This window comes from Heloderma suspectum, chromosome 5 (assembly GCF_057233095.1).
Source record: "Heloderma suspectum isolate Gila_16-S chromosome 5, 16-S_ref, whole genome shotgun sequence".
Taxonomy (NCBI): domain Eukaryota; kingdom Metazoa; phylum Chordata; class Lepidosauria; order Squamata; family Helodermatidae; genus Heloderma; species Heloderma suspectum.
This window is the reverse complement of record NC_139462.1, coordinates 140,717,573-140,737,145: the sequence shown is the minus strand read 5'-3', so window position 1 is coordinate 140,737,145 and position 19,573 is coordinate 140,717,573. Positions and strand designations below refer to the sequence as shown.

The window sequence follows — 19,573 nt, the reverse complement described above, 5'->3', positions numbered from 1 at the left end:
GAGCCCTCCAGATATTTGGGACTTCAACTTCCATTAGGTGCAGCCATCATGGCCAACGATCAGGAATGCTGAGAGTTGTAGTCCAAAATATCTGGAGGGCACCAGGTTGGAGAAGGCTGAGTTAGCCGGTCATGCTAACAGGAGGAGCCATGTGGGCATGAACAGTAAGCCAGGATTCTCCAGAAACCTGGCTGTCCATTGCATGTGAACACAGCCAATCTTTGTGTTCCTAGTCACCTGGAAGTCTCCTCGTCAGTGGACAAATGCCTCTCTGTACAACCATAGTTTACACTGTTCAAACACTCAGACATCTAATTTCTCCGCTGGTTATTACCTCAGAAAGCCATGTATTTTTATACATTAGAAGTGTGTATTTTGGCACTTCACTAGCCACACATGCATTGGGAATTTTAAAAACAAATGGTAACATTTAAAAACCCAATTCACATGTTTCAGAGTGTGTCGAACTTCAAGCTGTCAAACCAGATCTGTTCATTTTCATTTGATTTTGATCTAACAATTTAAAAATGTGCTCTTCGGTGCAGTCCAAAGGATGGCTTGCAGCAAATACCTCAGTAATTTAGCTAAAAGTAGCAGCTACTTAGTAATATGAAGTAGGACTGGCAAGACGTTTTGGCTCCTGAAGCAGAACATCCAAATCTATCCCCACCCGCCCTGCAATAAAAATTGTAATAATAAATTAAATAACTGACAATTTGCTTCCCCTTAATGGTGTCTAAAACCTGCAACCTAAAGTGGCTGCCTTACTTTGCCTCATGGTAGGACCTGCTCCTGATGTCATCTGATTTTTCCTGAAGAAAGCATTTAAATGTGAGGAATCAGCTTTGAATAGGCTTCCTGATTTTGTTTCAGAAAATGCAAAATAGGGTAGTTCCAAATTGACTGCCATCCTACAACTCACCTACATTGTTAAATCAGTAAGGAATACTTGTAAGCAATTTGTCTGACTCTGCTTAGAAGCATTGTTCCTAGGATCTTGGTCTTCCTTTGCCTCAATTCTCTCTAAGTACAACTATTCAGTCCCACACTTTTTGCTTGCCTTAAATGGACCCATATGTGTAAAGCAAGTGTAAGCAACATTTTTGGGCCCGTGGGCACATTTGGAAATTTGAGAAATTGTCCTGAGCACCACCATAAAATAGCTGCCATGGGGGATGTGGCTAGACAAGTAAGACTGAGTACCAGGCAGAGGAGGGATCTGAGCTCCCCCAAACAAAACAATTCCTTTGAAACCATAGCTTACTGCACCAACAGAAACCTATTTCACAGAACGCAATTTTTTTCTCCCCGCCACGCTGTCAGCCAACTCATCCCCCCCATCTCTTTTCTCTCTCATCCCAGATCGCTCTCTTTGCCCCCTACCTACTCACCTCAGTTCACTAGAGGGCAGTGAAAGGGGTCCATTCCCCCCATCCCCACTTTTTTTTGGCTGGGCATACTGCAGAGGAAAGTGCCAGTTTGCAGCCGCCTGTGATCTTAATTTCCCAAGAATGTCTCTGAGCCCTACATGCGGCCCAGAGGCATTCATGGGGAATTAAGATGGCAGCAGCTGAAGTAAACTACTCTTTACTTTGAAGCAATCCCAGGTGCCATTAAGAAACTGTAAGCATGTTTTTAAAATAAAGATTGGGAGGAGTAGGGTGCCTTGGTGGGTACCAAGAAAGGTGTCTATCGTTCTTATACAACAAGTTTAAGAAAGTAGGGATGGGCATCAGATTCGGACAAGTGTGAAGCCCAAACAGAACCAGGCTGTTTCAGCCCAGTTACTTTGGGTCCTGAGGTGAAGTGGGCTTCCCTTCTAAGCCAAGAGAACTGAAGCCACTCCAGAACAAGGCTTCGTTACCAACTTGTGTTTCAGATACCATATGCTCCCACAGATTTTGTCTCCAAAGAACATCTTTTGGTTTCGTTTCTCTACATCTGCATAGGGAGGGGGGAGTGTGGTTGAGTGACTGACAGGTCCACTTTCTCATCCTAGGGCATGTTTTACCAGAGTTTGTTAACTCTGTTAATTGTTGGAAGTGTATTACAGAGAATGCTTCTTTAAGGGCGCAATCCTATCTAGATAGGCGGCTGCCTCCAAACTCGGAGGCGAAAGCCTATCCAAAGCAAGGCAGGAGAAGCATGGGAAGGATCATTCCCTCCACGCCTCTCCTGCCCTGCTTTTTCTGCTAGACAGCTGCTTTCAGCTGTCTAGCCACGGGGGGGGGGGGGGGCGAGCAGGAGAGGAGGCTGCTGCACGACTCATGTGTTGTACTGGCAGATCTGCTCTCCCCATCCCGGAATGCCCCCAGCCCCGCCCCTTTTCAGCCGCTCCGTGCTCCTCTTCCGAGCACGGAGGATGGGGCTTCTCCGTGCTGCCTCTGAGGCAGCGCAGACATGGAGGGAGGGAGGTTTTCCAGGAACCAACCTTGGAGTGTGGGCTCTGAGGTTGGTTCCAGGAAAACAGCATATTCTATGGCTAGAATCTATTATGGCTAGAATATTCTAGGTCTAGCCACTGTCAGCGGCCATAGGATTGCTCCCTTAATCACATGTTTTGGAAATGTCCAGTAGTTGCCTCTTTTTTGGCAGGAAGTTATCATATGGATATCATTTGTATAGGAACACTCTTTAATATTTACTGATGTACATGTTCTTTTAAATTATTTACTTGCTTCCTGGAAGTTAAGGCATGGTCAGCGTATCTGGATTTTTCACCCTTTTGACTGCCAGAAGACTGATAAATGCTCACCTCCTACACTGCAATGAACTGAAGACCTAACAACACCCAACATTCAAAAGGGTGGTATATAGGCGCCACTCACAAATGGACCTATCTATGGATATTTGGTATGCTTTTATTGAAGTTTATGTATAATTTACTTTTTACTTTTTTATATAATGTTGCAATAATTGAAACCAAGACTTTTAAAGCATGTAGTTATATTAACGATTTCCCCCCTTTTTTCAGTTTTTGTTGTTTTTGGCTTGCTTTGTTTTTGTTGAAACTTACACTAAAAAATTGATTTAAAATGCTTTACCAGGGGCTCTCCAATCACTGTGGTTTGGGGGAGGGCAAGGATGGGACAATGAGATGGCTATTCTTCCAATGCCACCACACTTCACTATGATAAAACCTTAAACTGGTTTTCAAACATCTTAACTCCCTAGCCTCTGCACCTATCCTTCTGAAACTTTGCCATTCTCATACAAATTGACCAAACAAACATGGGGGGGGGGAAGCAAGTCACTTCCCCCCAAACCGGAGAACTCCCCTTCACATAACCTGCTACACCTATCCTTCTGAAACTTTGCAGGTTTCTTTCTTAGGGCCACCTCTAGGCTGCCTTCAATTTTCAGAACACTGGTCAAAAAGGAACATGTGTGGATAAGCACATCCTCTGTTGAAGACCCCTAAAATGTCAAAGTTGCTCTTGTACAAAGACCCCTGTGGCTATCACTCTGAAATTTTCCAGGAAGGGGCAACTATCTCTGCAATATTCATCCAATTCTGCCAAGAAATAAAGCAGCAGCTCCCTATATAAAGACACATATCACCCCCAAAGTACCTATTTTTCTGACAGCGTGCAGATGTACTCCCATCCTAAGGAGGTACTATAACTGCAACTATCTTCGTTCTGATGAAAGGGGAAAACATTATAGCTGTCTTTTGATTTCCCTTAATAGTCAATGGGAAGCATGAAGCAAACCAACTCTGAATCAGCCTGAGCAAAAACGGACTATTTTTCAAATTGGGGTTCGAGCCGAAGTGGGGAGTGGGTGGATGCCTCTGTAAGAAAGCTATCTGGTGCCACATTTTGGTTAAGCCCATAACTATTCTGTAGGGATATAGCTCAAGTGTATTCTGGAGAAACATTGCCCCAGATTTGAAGTGGCTTGGAATGAAAGGATCTGAAACTATTTCTACATTTTAATTCATGCTTATAAAATAGCCACTTGTGTTGTTGCCTTTGCTTCCAGGCAAAAGAGGAAAGTTTAAGAAAAAATCACTTGGAGTTTTGTTTGGTCTTGATTTAGACTAACATAGGTATGTGAGGGGTGAGAAATGTTTTTCTTTTCAGGACTGCTTTTGAAAGAAACACGACTAAAAGGCAAATTGGATTCACGGAGAAGTAAAACAAGGTGCCACCACTGGCTTATTTGGGTTAAAAAACGAGCACTGCAGCTACACAACACCTGCTATTTCAGTGGATCTTCTGCTGGCTCCTACAATTCTCAGTTATTTCAGCCAACCAGTACTGAACACTTCATAAATTTCACTGGCTAATTTTAAAGGTTTAAAATCCTAAGTGATACAGAATGAAGTCCACAATTTCCAGAACTGTCCCACCAATATTAAATAACTCCTCTGGGACAAGCAGGTTGTTAAGTTGCAACCTGAGTCTGTGAATTGTGACAAAATCCATGCCAAGATAGTATATATTGATTTAAAATATTAAATGAAAATCATTTTGCTCAATCAAATTAAATTCATTATCTTAAACATTGGCCAGCTTTCCAAATAAAGCTCTCTATACTCTCCCTCCATGGGACAACCGACTGAGTATTTAATTTGCTTCTTACTATAGCCATACTGTGCATTGTACGATGATTAGGGAGTCGTGCCTTCAGATCTTTTTTTTGGAACATGAATACATCTAAACCATATTATAAACAAACTGTATTACAGTGGGTGGATTTAACAGGGTAGGGGAATAAGGGAATAAGAGGAGAATAAAGGGCATTTTCACAAGTGGCACCGAAGATGCCTTAAATCTGGAATTTATTTATTTAGGAAATGTATATACCACACTTCAGATAAGAGTAACTCAAGAAAGCTTACATACGTTAAAATAAAGTAAGGCTAAAGCCATTCTAAATCATGTAAAACATAGGAGTAGTACAGACACAGTAAAGGCTGGATTAAAACAGAGCAAATAATGCAAAACTAAAAGATCTGGGTGAATAAAATGGGCTTTGTGTGGTGCCAAAAAGACATCAGATTCAGCATCAGATGAGTCTCCCTGGGTAGACTGCTCCAGAGTTGGGGCACCACAACTAAAATGTCCTGTCCCGCATTAGCACCGCCTCACATCTGCAGGCCTGGGGTGGGGGGCTGAGTTAGGGCCTCTCAGGAAGATCTTAATAATCAGGAAGTTTAAAGTGGGTTACAATGGTCCTTCAAGGTAGCTTGGAATGTGTCATTCATGACTGTCATTAATTGGGATGGAAAGTGAAAAAGAGCAATTTAAAAAATTAAAACTATGTTCTAACCAAATGTAAGTTTTACATACAAATTAGAGATGCAGGAAATGTTAAAAAAAAAAACTATTTAAGCACAGCAGCTGTGGAAAACACCTCTCAAACCAGAGAGTATGGGATGGGAGGCATTGTTCTTGAGATTTCAATTGAAATTGTTATTTTTAAGATTTATCATTTTGAATATTGTGCAATTCCTTCAAGCTAGTTCTCATATTTCTAACATGGAGATGGATATTCTTGTACAAGGACATATATACATACATCACAAAGAGAGAGAGACAGAGAGATATTTTGAACAGCCATGTATTAATGTTTTGTTCTTGTTTTGTTCAGAAACTCATATCGGAAAGTAGATGAGGGGTTTGGGGATTTAAAACAAAAAACACTGGTGTACATCCATTTCACATTATAAAACAAATATATAGCAGCACGTACAGAAATGTTACATGGAAATTGGTCGTCATTTCTAAGTACAAACAAATATTTCCTCTTTCATTTCGAAGATTTATGTAACTTTAATTCTGATGCCTTAAACAAAGACTGATAAACATACCTCATGCAGTTAAATCACTTCAAAGAAGCATCAGACTGAAACATGAAAAAACCTTCTGCCCAGCAAGAAAGTAGCGGGAACGTCAGCTTTCCTCCACAATAGTTCCTCCACATGCTTCAACTTTATTCTAGAAAGGTCATTTGCCAGGTTGAATTGATAAGTCCACTTTGATCAAGACTTTTGTTTCTCCAGCAAAACCAGCCACAAACTACTGTTGACCCTTCATGATCGGGACCTACCAAGCCTTGTGTGGCCTCCTGTACGCACCGGGGAGCTGCTATTGCTGCCAGACCAACAGCTTTCCTAAAAGGCAGTTTGCTTGCCATTGCCGATGTTCCTCTACAATGCACAGCCCCAGATGAATGCTGGACATGGGGTAGGATAGAACTGCCATGTAGGCTGAACAGGCCTGCTTTTGCATCTCACACCAACTGAGAATGACCCTTTACCACACCTCAGAATCCTTTAGAAAACACAGGTGTTCCATGCAGAGGTTTCCTGCCAGACAAGTCAATGTGATTAGGGTTTCCTGAAACCATGACATTTGAAAACCACAGCAATAGATGAAAACAAACCTTTTATTTAACACTGTTAATTTGTGAATTCATTTTCATCACATTTCATTTGGGGAAGTTCTGTCTAACTCTCTTGCAGCTGGCACAATCGTAAACTTATGTATGTCTCCCTCATAAATGAGGCAATAAGTTTAAGGCAATTTTTCAAATAACAAGCAATTTGTTTACAATATTCACCCAAGAGAAAATTTCACTTAAATAGCTTCAAAATTAGCCTACTATATATAATTTCACTTAGCTAACCACTTAAAAGCAGAACAGTCAACTGTATAACTGGCTGGCCCACAACTATAGTAAAGCTAATAAGACTGCAACCCTATGCACACTTTCTGGGGGGTAACACCTATTGAACTCAATGGAGCATACATCTGAGTAGACATATATAGGATTGATTGCACTAAGATTACTCGCATTTAACTTGATAATGGGTGCTTCCAGCAGGACGGTTCCTAGTGCTACCACTTGAAAGACCTTGTGCAGCTATTCCGTCTTTCCCTCCTTTAACAGTTTTGTGGTGAGGAAAAAATGGTGGTAGAAACAGCAGGAAAACATGCAAGAGTTACAAATGGATGTCTGGACCCCCTGTAAAATGTTTGAAACAAGGTGACTGCACAATAGAAGCCCCAATGGAAGCACCCTATGTCTGCAAACCAAATCACTCTTGTGGAAATTCAACTGAAACAATTTAAGACTAATTTCTTAGTGAAGTATTTAGAGAATCACAGATTCAATCCCACAGAAATCAGTGGAACTAACATAGCTCCACTTTGCGGGTCAACTCAATTGAGCTCTGTAGATCTCCCCTAAGCTCCTAAAGCTGCAATCCTGTGCACAGTTACAATGGGATTTATTTCTGAGTAAACATGGATAGCCAAATGCTTTTAGTTGGATACAAGTTCCACATACATTGTTTTGCCTTATTTTCCAAGTGAAAGGAACATAGGATTAGGATGCAACTACCTTTATTAGCACAAACTGCCTTTTATCAGCTTGTTTTCTCTTGAAATCCGTCTACATTGTGGTGTTTCATTATGTAAAGTTATGCAAACAGCAGAGAGAATACCACAAAGGCATTTTCTCTCCTAAACCTTTAGGGCTGTGAAACCTAGCAAGAATCAACAAGAGTCATTACATGCAGTATAGAGAAACAGAGAGAATGCAATAAAAAAGTAAAAGACTTCTTAAAAAAAAGAGGCAGTGTAAAAGTATAAGCTAACAGTAGTAGCAGCTAATGGTTAATTTCTAAAGTGAAAAATGCTAAGTACAACATTCTGCTATTTAGAACCTGCTCCTAAGCTCAGATATTTGAGGGTGAACAGCAATTACTCAGTGGGGAAGGAAAGTAATTTTTTATGTACTCAGAGGCACTCTCGTTCTACATCAGCTTTCCCCAACCTAGTGCCCTCCAGATGGGTTTGACTATGATTCCCATTGTCTCCAACCAGCTTAGCCACTGATGGGAGTTGTAGTCCAACACATCTAAAGGGCACAGGTTGGGGAAGTTTGCTCTGCATGTTCCCAGGCTAGCACTAAAATCATTCCAAGCAAGTGTAAACCCCTTTAATATAAAGGGATTGTGATGCCACTAGTGCACCAATTTCATGTATTGGAAAGCCCACTAAAATAAATATTCTTACAGACAGACTCTGTCCATGTTTACTAAGAAGAAAGTCTCCATGATTTAACATAGGTCTTGGAAGTAAGTCCCATTAGCTTGCAAGTCCCATTTAACAACTATTCTTAGATCACAGTGGGAAGTATTCCAGGGGTGAATCCCTACTTCAAATCAAGCCCTACAAGTTGAAGAGAGAGGGTCGCCAGATAAGAAGGATCCTGTACCCTTAAGAGTTGCATCAAAGGGACTTTTTGACCACTTCCAGCAGCTTCTTTCGAAAAGCCACATTTGCAGCCCCATCCTGTGCACGATTATCAGTCCTGCCGAGTTCAATGGATCTTAGTTCCATGTGTAGTGTGTATAAATCTCCCATCCTGGCCATTCTTGAAAGGTACAAGGCCAACTCTCAGCAAAGTCATCAGAGAAGAGCGGGCCCATGGCCAGGGGTGGGCTGAGGGGCCCTGCCCCCTCTAAATTTTCTCTTCCCCCTTTGATTTTTTTTTTTTTTTACAAACAAATAAGTACAAAAGCAGTTTACAATTTTGTCTTTAAAGGGCCTGCAAACCAGATGAACTCCCCCCCCCTACTTTTTGGGCGCCCCCCATATCTTTAGGGTGGCTACGGGCCTGGAGAAGACTGGGGGGGGGAGAGAGAAGAAAAGGCTCCATTGACCTACATCTCTGTTTGCTGAGATACAGAAGCCCTGAACTTATTTTCTTTCATCCAAAGACACCTGTCCAAAAAAACACACACAACCAACTGGGGAGAAAGATCAGCTTAAGTAGTTTTAATCTGTACCCAACGAAAAGTCTGTTCAACGTCCTCCCAGAGCCAATAACTGAAGGGAAAAGTGAAGAGGGGGTCTTAAAAGTGTGATCCCGCCCCCACCCCTCCGCACCCTCAACCCCGGGGAATGCTCTGCAAGAAATTCCTCCTAATCCTGCTGCGATGGAAGCCCCCCTTCCCATCCCTCCCACGAGCGAGTCCCCCTGGGACCGTCAAGAGGTTCCAAGGCTCACCACGGTTAAGGAACCAAGCTCTGGAGCCGCCGCCGCCGCTCGCTCCTCCGCGCGGCCCCCACGGGAGCTTATCGAGGTGGAGCTGCGGCCGCTTCTTCCCGAGCGACTGGCGGACGGCTGGAAGGAGCGGCAGTGACAAGCGGAGCCTCCCAGCGATCAACTCGCCTGTTCGCACGCGATGCTCTCCCGCTGACACGACGCACAGGGGACACCAGATGGCGCGCAAGAGCTAGGCGCCACCATTATTACGTGCTTTCCAAGCAGCAAGGCTAATGAGAGATAGATCGATTGAGGGCGCGATCCTATGCTCGTTTAGACAGAGAAGAGTTCTGCAACTCCCAGGATTCCCCAGCCAGCTATGCTGGGGGTTGTAGAACTTTTTTTTCTGTTTAAACATGCACAGGATTGCGCCCTTAAAGAGTAGAGAATGCTCGAGAGGCATCATGCCTCCTTATGGTACACAGTGTAGACATGCTTCTTTTATCCCACTATCGCCTCTGATCAAAAAAGGCTTTTTGATTAAAAAAAAAAAAAAAAAAAAGCCACAAGTGGGTACCACAACCCTTAAAAGTACCACCTCATGGCAGTGGTGTATTCAGGGGCATCTATTGGACTATACTTTTGAGGAAGGACACATCGGCCCACACTACAAGTGTAGTTAAAATCCAGAGGGATGTAAAATGAGAGAACACACACATGTACACACAAAAGGAGGGGGCGTAATGAAAGTAGGAGCCAAAGTGATACGTTAATGGGTGAGTGTGTGCTAAGGGAATCAGCTCTGGGAAACACCAGAAGAAAATTAAAACCAAAGGCAGCCTCCATGTTGAGATCGGGTATAGGAAGGATTCTGCACAGTGTAGCAGAATTTGTTCCACACTTCTGTTGTCTGTGCTACCATTTTATGGAGTCTGCAGAAGCAAGGATTACAGAAAATTAATCCTTTCCAATTTTTTAAAAACACACAAATATTAACATGTTGGGCAAACTCAGGAAAGTTTTGGGGTGTGCCCCACAAGAGATTTTCTCTCAAAAAATGTTTGAGTACCAGCCAAGAATCTGTTACCAGGGTTGCCTTCATTTGTTTTTCAGTGACAAGGTAACTTCATCCAGTGTAATGTTTCTTAGCATGACAGTTATGGGGCCAATATCACTGTTTCAATTTTGGGTGATCATGTAGGTGTTAAAGATATGGGGAAAGTTGGTAACCCTATTTCCAGTTATGCTGGGCATCTATTGTTAGAAATTAAGCAATTGACACAAAGATTTCCTCTGATGACCCGTTTGTCTTCTTCGTCGGGCTTCACTATTTGCTGTTTCAGAACCCTGCAGCCATCATTTACAGGCCTACCTAGCCTCTCACAACAAAAAACATCCAAACCAAGTTGTTTCAGTTTTTGAAGCAAAGGGAGGCTGTCCAACCCTTCCCACCCTTTAACATCAATATCTGTATTTTAACTGGAAACATAAACTGAAATGGTACTTACACACTCCATTAGCTAGATGCATATCCCAGATTTCCTCCTCCTCCACTCTTATTTACATCTCATATTTAATCAGTTATCATTCCCAGTTGTTTCTTACCTCATAACACTTAAAATCCACTGCTTTCTAGATAGCCTCAACACTAAAACGGCACCTATTCCTGCAGCAAAATGAAGTAGTAGAATTAACTGCACCACTTCAGACTGTAGCTGTGAGTTACCATTTTTACATGCTCTCTCATTTTTAAAAAAAGCAAAACTCCCCACAACTCAAAAAAAAAAACCTCTCAAAGATTCTAGCTCAGCTAGTTTTCTGTTTACAGAGAGTTTGTAGCACAGGGGAGCATTCAAAAATCTAATTCCATATTTGAAGTGGAACATTCCATTCTACTGCATATGTAGGCCAGTTCTAAGTCCTTGGCCCCCACATTGCTTATTTTCTATCTTGATTATTGCCAGTGGAGGGTGGTTGCTCTGATTTTGGTGGGGCTCGAAATCCATTCTAGGTTTTCGTCAGAACCAGCTAGGACTCTAAAGGAGCTATTCAAGGTGCTGAACCTATTTGGGGGGCGAGGTTCAGCATCTTGGATAGCTCATTTTGAGTTCTGGCTGCTTCTGACTGAAATCCAGAATGGATCCACAGCCCCACCGAAATCAGAGCCACTACCCTCCACTAATTATTGCAACCAACTTCTGGTTGGTTTTCATTGATGGTTCCACCTTGATTCACTTGTTTCTGTCCAACTGATATTTTTGCCAGGTGGAAAATGGCACATGGTGTTGTTACTTTAAATGTGACCCTAAGCATATTTCCGCAGAAGTAAATATGCCCAGGGTTGCGGCTTTGGTTGACTCATCAATAGGACCTCATTTTAAACTTCTGAGAGATAAAAGCACACTTGGGGAGGAGGTTGTGGGGGAGGTTAAGGCTATTTTGGTTCTGATCTCTCAGTATGAAAGAAAAAATATTAAAGGTGGCTTTTCATACTAGGTGGTAGCTTTTGTTTCTGATGTGTACGCTTTCTCAAAACTACATATATACTGTGATGTTGGTGGTATGCATATATATTTAATCAGCTTAAAGGCAGAAGGTAAAATACATCAGTTAACCAATTCACTGACCTAGTACTATTTACACATTCAAGTGTGTGTAAATAGAAATTGGAATGTTTTAAGTAAACAAGTGTCGTTAGAAAAACTATGAGTTATCAGGGACACCGTTTATTTTGCCATCTTTATATAACCTTCTTAGTCATTCACAATTTCCTTAAGTAGAAGTGTCATGACCCCAGCTACAGGTTGTGGCTTGGAACTGGGTACAAGTCAAGATGTGAATAAGGCCAAGACAGGAGTCAAAGCTAGAATTATGAGTCTATATATTTACCAATTAAAGGGAAGTCAAATGCATATTCAAAAGTCAAGTTAGGTAAGGTTGTGCCAAGGTCAGGTGTAGGGCAAGGAGGAAAGTGGACAAGTACAAGCACAACACAGTGATGGAAACTTGTTATGTCCAGAGCAGAAAACAGGGTGGAACAAGAATAAAGCCAATGCCTAAAATTAGGGACAAGCAAGTATCATGAAGAGAAAGGGCTATAGCTCAGTGGCAGAGCACATGCCTTACAAGCAGAACGTCCCAAGCTTAATCCCTTGCATCTTCAGGTAGGGCTGGAAAAGACTCCCATCTGAAACCCTAGAGAGTTGCTGCCAGTCAATGCAGACAATACTGAGCTAGATGGATTAATGGTAAGTTCCTGTGTAATGCAAAGTGTTACCAGTGAAGCAGGAGCCTCAGCAGAAACTGGGTAGGGGAAGCTCTTAGGAAACATTAAGCCAGGTAGAGCTACTGCACACTTTATGTGGCAGGCCTGGAATCCTGAAGTTTGGCCAAAGTTATTAATGGGAGGTGCACTCCCAGACACATAGGGATATCTGCACCACAGAGATGTAATTGGCCCATCTCCTCTCCCTGGCATATATTAATCGTTTGGAAATATGTGACTCTCCTTCAGACTTTGCATTTTTTACAGTAGCCCACAAGGGTGGAACACAAGTATATCCAAGTTGCTACATAAGCTTAAAGTTGCTCTCAGAGACAGCATTGTGCGAGTGATCACGGTGTGTTTGGATATGGGAAATCCACTGAGATGAGACACCCTCAATGGGCCCCTCCCTCAGTGTTGACCTTCTCACCGCCATTGTTGCCAGATGCTATTGCTCCTCCTCCTCTTTCTCATCATTGCTACCACTCGCTTGCTTGAAAGACACAGAGCTGGTGAGCGGGTAGGCAGTGACATCTACTGCTCCTCCTTTTCACCATCACCGTTGTCTGGTCCAGAGCGAGAAGGTGAACAAGTAGGATGCAGTGGTGAGGAGGAGCAGCAGCAGCAGGTGTAGGGGCTTTTGTCAGTGGGCCCCTGCTGGGCCAGACAATGCCTACTCTTGACAACAGTCTTGCCCTTGCTCTTTCTTGATGCACAACATGCTTTATATTATGGGTCCTTAGGACTAATAAAATGACAGTACCAAAATAAGACTTTTCAGTGAGGACAAATTTCAAGGTTTATTAATAACTCATGATTTATCGGGAGCAATCATGGGCATATACAATTTTTCTACTATCAATATTTAGATACATTTTTATCAGAAATCCTTCATTTTGATTACACATTATACAATAGACAAGGCACTAAAATGTACACCTAGTAGTCATCCTTATCATGAATTATTTGCTTGACTTTTAGAGTCTCTTTTCTTGATGAAAAATAAATTAGTGAAGAGATCCTGCATCAAAAAAAATGTCATAATGAAACCAAGTTATATAATAAAGATCTCCAAATTCCTTAAATACATCTCTATCGAAGTACAAGTTCCCAGTTCTCTAAATGGGGCAATAATCCATATTTGGAGGTGAGGGAAGTTTTCAGTATTTTCCATGATGCAGTTTAGGAAGTAATTCTGCAAGAAGCAGAAACAGCTTTGGTATTAAATTAGAAGAGGTCCTGGATTTCTATTTGCAGGAACGTGTGAGAGAGAATCTGAAATGGTAACCCCCACCTGCACTCTTGAGGCGGTATTATCCCAGAAGGACTCTACCATATACATTTGCTGACAGGTAGATCCAGCCCAAGTTAGAACCACCTGGATGAGCCATAAATAAAGCAAAATAGCTTGACTGGCAGTGCTAACTCTTGTCCCCAAGTATGAAACAGGAAGGTTAAGTTTAAAATTCACACCACTTGGTCTCAAAATGTGCTTAGATTTCTTCAAGAATGAATACCCAAGAAGCAAATGAAGAGATTGTCCTTATTTTCACAGATATTGAGCCCACACAGACAAACTACTTGGTCTTCTGCATCATCCCACCAACTGGTAAGGATAATCTTATCACATATCAGGTACAGATATGTGGTAAGATGTTCATCTCTATGCAGCCCGGCTAGAGGGTCATGCTTGCAGAGGGAGAAGAAAGCACCAGGTCACACAGGATGCACACAGACATAGTTTGACCTAACAACTTTGTCTTGTTAGGTCAAACCACATCTCCCCTAGCAACAGCCTGCACCTTCCTAGGGACTTCCTCAGCACTTAAGAAGCACAGCACTGACTTTTGATACTTTACAATGGGCAGGAAGAAAACTAAGGCTCAGTCTGTATGTGAAAAGCAAGTGTGGTACACAGAGCTCCAATCATATTTGAAAACAGGGATTAATAATTTGCCACATACCTAAAAAATGGAATTGGGTTATCAGTTTCAAGGCAGTTTACTTGCAATTATCCTACCTGACCGGCAGAAATATTCAAACGTACTGCATATTCCACAGCTACAGCCTGCATTTCAGATTATAGACACCAATAGCTACCACCTTAAGAGTGCAGTACATACAATGTCAGAAAGCAATGGTGGAGCCCACAACAAAACGTTATGCTTTCAGGCATGCATCCCCACCCCCAATCTACCCCCACTCCTGGCAGGCTAGGATGCAGTAAGCTTTTAAGGACTTTGGCCCCTACAGAATTAAGGGTACCATCGCAGAATAAGGGCAGCACAGGTCTGTCTTCTCTGAGACACAGACCTTAGTCTTCCCGTATTGTTTTTCCCCCCATTTAAAAAAAAATACTGTTTATTTGGAGGTTCCCCCATGTATGCAGACCTCCCTCCCCCATCTGTGAATGCCCTACTGGACAGCACAAGGCGACCCACTTCACTATTACTAGATTGAATTATACCTTTTCAAAGACCATATTAAGAATTACTAGTTTTATTTTTTGCTGATCATATCCTATAGAGGCCACAAAATCTCATTATATAATTTTACATATTTTCAGAAAGTACTGCCAGAACCACACGGGGGCCTCTGGAGCAGACCAGAGAGGGAACTCTCCCCTTCAGATAGGGCACTGCAGATTGGCCCCAAGAGGTGCTCCCAGTCTGCAGGGGCTGCACAGGCCCTGGACTGGCTGGCTGCACAGCAAGATGGTGGTTCAGGCTGCCCCTTTGTCCTGTATAAAGGTACAAACAAGGTTCTCAGTAAACAGGGACCCAGGCATGCCACAACATCCCTGTTATGTAATTTTACATATTTTCAAGACGTACCATAGAGTTGCAGAATGCTTCCAAATGCAAATGTTGCAACTGTACAAACTAATGAATAGTAGCCCTAAGCATCAGTGATGAAAATGATGATCAGGCGTGCAATATAAGCTACGTTTTGGGAGCACCCAGTGGTGAAAGTATACAGAATCCAGGAAGTCTGAAGTGCCAGCAAAGCATTGCAGAGCATCAAAAGTGTCACTCACATACATCCCTTGGTTTAGGATACCAGTATAAAGTTACAAGGGTCTTGAAAATGATGCAATCCATTCAGTCACTGAGGGCACCAAGAGCTTTTTGGTGATAGCAACGTTTTGAAGGCCACATACTCTGTGTTTCTCCATTTAGGCTGTATTTTCTTGGGTCCAGAAACAGACACACGTGCACACCTTAATTAATGGGGATCTTGCAGTATTTGCATTACTAGTTGGCAAGCGGTGCAAGGAAAGTGTCTGCAGGACTGAACCAACTCGATGGAACACTGCAGAGAACTCAGTAAACCTCATGGCACAGGAAAACCTACACTGGTCATACTTCTTTGAATACACACACACTGCTCAACATACCCTTCCTGCATTTGCTTTTTTTAGTGTGCAGTTGGGTGTGAAACTATAATCAGTTTGGTACCAACACTGGATAGCAATTCACCACTGAAGTGCTCTTCAATACATCTGTTCCCAACCTTTAAAATGTAGAATCCCACGATGTCCCACCCCTCTTTTTTGGTCACTTCTACTATCAGATCTGGAAAGCACCATCTCTTTAGACCCTTATGCCTCACTGCTCCTAATTTGGCAATCCACCCACAATACCACCATAGCCGGCAAATCCTGGCCTACCTATACTTATGAGGTGGATGGTAATGCCTACAGTTTATGGCCAGTACTTACCAGTTTTTGTCTAAGAATAACCAATTATATTTAAAATGAGCATGTAGGTAGAGCACACTGTTCAAACACAACACATCATATAAACCCACACAGGCAAGCAAGAAATGGAGGGGTGGGGGGAGACCCAACAAAAGGCTATTTGGATGCCTTTTCTGAATGGTATTGCTTGTTTGAGGTTGCTTGCTGTTTGTCATTTGACATTTTATAAAAAAATTATCAATAGAAATCAAGACACAGACTCAACAGAAAGATGTGTTACATATTAAGCATCATTCACTAAAAAAGTATATAAACGTTAATGCGGGCCTGAACTTGTGACCCATCAAGCCAAGGAGAGCTCAACGGTGAATCAATACACCTTCAGTTTGTGCTGCTTACCGGGACCACGGAAACACAGGGGACTTGTCAAACACATGGCAGGCCAGAATACCTGACTGGTCAATATTGCATTGAGTTTGGTGGATCACAGGCTTGTACAGACCTGAGATGCAAGCTGCTAAAGTGTTAAGTAGTCTGCTGTGAAATACACAGGGGCTTGAATCAGAATTGTAATTGTGAATATCTACAGAAATGGAAAATAAGTGTGCAAAGAGCCACTTTGAGAAGCTCAGAAAGACACATGTTTAACAAATATTCAGCATGGGGGTCCATATGCATTTCGCTTTATCAGAGGAGTTGGGGAGAAAATAGCAGACTAATCTAACTGTCGTTTTGTTAGGGTACTTAAAGAATGTTCCAACCAAATTACAAAGATAAATTATTTTTAAATGTGTTAACCTCTGGCAGACCTATCACAGTTCAGAATTTCAAATCGTAATCCCTCCCACATATTAAACATTGGTTGTTAACAACTTGGAATAGCTGCAATTTGCTGAAACTTACTATGGCCAGGATACAAAAAACAGAACTAGTACTGCGTGCCTTTTGCTTGTGTTTCTCAAACAGTATGTCTCCATATCTCATGGCAAGCCACTTCTGAAACAACTTTCCAAAGCAGTTTGCAGCATGGCATGGGGCCTGATGTTTAAAGAAATATCCTACAGGGAATGCCCCATCCCCTGAGTATGCTTAAAGTAGCTCTTTGGATCTTGACTTTACTGTATTAGGCTCAGACATGGTAGACTTAGATCTATAAATGTCTCTAGTTCTCCTCAACATTTTGTCCAATTTTCTAATGTTTATTTTCAGCCACTTCTCTGAATGGTGATGATACTTTGGTGTTTTTTTTGTATTTAAAATAATAACAAGATTTAAAAAACAGAGTCAGCAGACTGCAATCCCATCCAATAAGAAAAGATCAACAGTCTTGTAGACAGCCTGGACTGTTTCACAACTATGATACATTAAAAAAAGAATTAAAAAAACCCAACCCCACAAATGAAAGCATTCAAAGACGAAAGTCATCTTCTGACTATACTAGCAACCAGAACTAGACAACAAGATGTACAGTTGAACTGATGGCAACATCACATAACTCTTTGGAAAGAGAATACTGAAACTATGCAATGATAAGAAGAGACACCTATTTGTTGAGTATAAATTGAAGCTCATTAAATTTTCATTAAACTAGCATTCTGCTCTTTTGTAGGTACACAAGTAATTGTATTCCAAATGAGAGTACAATTCCCGTTGCTGATAATGCCAGATTGATTAATCAAGGTTGTGTATATTCTACAATTCAACCCATGTGTAGGAAAGCCTCAAAATTTGGTATCAGCCACAAGAGTTCAGAATCCTGAAAATCTCAGCATCCCTTAAAAAAAAAGGTTTCTAGTGCTTATGGCTGAAAACATAGCTGGAGGGCGCAAGCCTATTGGGATAGGTGGCCGCCTCTGAACTCGACCAAGGTGACCAGCTATCCAATGCAGGGCAGGAGAAATGCGGATCATCCCCTCTGCGCTTCAGCTGCCCAGCATTTATGGCTAGACAGCCAATTTCGGCTGTCTAGCTGTGGGACCTCGGAGTGTGGGAAGCGGCACCCGGACAACACAGAGGATGTGTCGTACCGGCATTTCTGACTTCCCCACCCTGGCATGCCCCCCTGGAATGCCGTTTTTGCTGCTCCACGTTCCTCTTCTGAGCACTATGAGGCAGCGCGGGATGGGGTGGAGGTCGGTTCTCAGGGAACTAACCTATCCTATGGCTGTCTAGCCACTGACTAGTGGCCACAGGATGGTGCCCTTAAAGCATGTAGGAAAGCCAAAGGGCAGTTCAGTAGAAATGTCAGCAGTCAGAGGGCAGAGCTTATGTGCTCTGCGTGGCTCATTACTTTCCCTATAACCAGCAAAACAAAAATAAATTATGCACACTAAGGAAATACATGGCATAATTAATACAGGTAACAGAATTCAGATTTTCATGGTGCAGAATTTGAATTACACTTAGCACAGTTTTTCTTTTTAAATTGTAGTAAGGAATACGTAACAGTCCTGTCTCCAATATACCAGCAACCTACTTCATTAACTTGGACAAAACAAACAAGATGAAATATAAAGTTCTTCATATTACCTAAATGATTGAAAGATAATTCATAGAGAAGATGATATCCAACATAAACCTCCTAACATGGTAACACTGAATAGAAGTCCAAAGGGAATAAATAAGAAAAAAAAAATGATACAAGTGGTATTTTAAAAGAGTCTAGAATGTGGAAGATGTGGAAGCACCTCACATTGGCACCAAAATTGTATTGCAATTCCTGTTCCTCTCCACCAACAAAATTAAATGCAAACCAGGCAGTGGAATAAAACTCCAAATTGCTGAGAAACTGAGGCTCAATGAAAAGGAACACACTGCCTATAAACATCCAGTGAAAGGGGGGAGGGGGCTAAAGTAGCTGAGTTCATAAACCACTCTTTTCCACTATGCATTAGAAGAAGAAACGCTCCATTAATTATTGTATGACTGATGACAATTACGTGGTCTTGTAATAACCTAATTGGTTAAAGAATTAAACCTTTGAGGGTTACGTTTGAAAAGAGTTTTCACAGTTGGGTATGGGGAGTACAGAATTCAAATATTAAGGGAAAGGATTAAAAGGTGACAGAATTGGGAAGATTATCCTTTTTTCACATTAAGGTTCAAAGAAGGGAAGATTGCTGGGGGGGGGATGTCCCATAATATTACATATAAACATATGCTAATTCTCCCCTTCCTTCTACAGCAAGCTAAATTCACCTCTGTGTTTTCAGGCTCTGCACATATCTTCAGGCTCAGATTAAAAGGCCTACCTCACAACTGCGTTGTAAAAATGACTACAATGGTTTTAAAGTATGTAACACACTAAAAGGTACTAAATGTTATTGTAGCAGTGATACAGTGGCACTGTGATACATTTTGTTGACAAAAACAAGCAGGCCTTTGTAGCAGGGGTCTTTGTGATCTAGTTGCCTATATACTAGGGCGTCCAGATGCAAAGGAGAACATAGTTGTGTAGAAGAGGGAATTTTGGCAGATGCAACTTGTCATGCATAGGTGGGAATACATGCACCTGCTGAAATTCCTTCTTCAATAGGAGCCCCATTTTTCTTTGCGTCAGAAGACCCTAGGAAGTACCAACTAGGGATGTTTGGACTGTGTGA

The 19,573-nt window shown here is 41.9% G+C and overlaps 2 protein-coding genes across 2 annotated transcripts in view; both read right to left on the bottom strand.

The window, feature by feature from the left end:
* AHRR (aryl hydrocarbon receptor repressor) overlaps positions 1-9,360 on the bottom strand; it is a 77,496-nt gene extending 68,136 nt beyond the window's left edge. The window contains exon 1 of the mRNA XM_084857649.1: positions 9,028-9,360. The gene's annotated coding sequence lies outside the window, so the exon portion shown is untranslated. The remainder of the gene's footprint in view (positions 1-9,027) is intronic.
* MSANTD3 (Myb/SANT DNA binding domain containing 3) overlaps positions 1-19,573 on the bottom strand; it is a 37,447-nt gene that overhangs the window by 589 nt on the left and 17,285 nt on the right. The gene's annotated exons all lie outside the window — the stretch shown is intronic.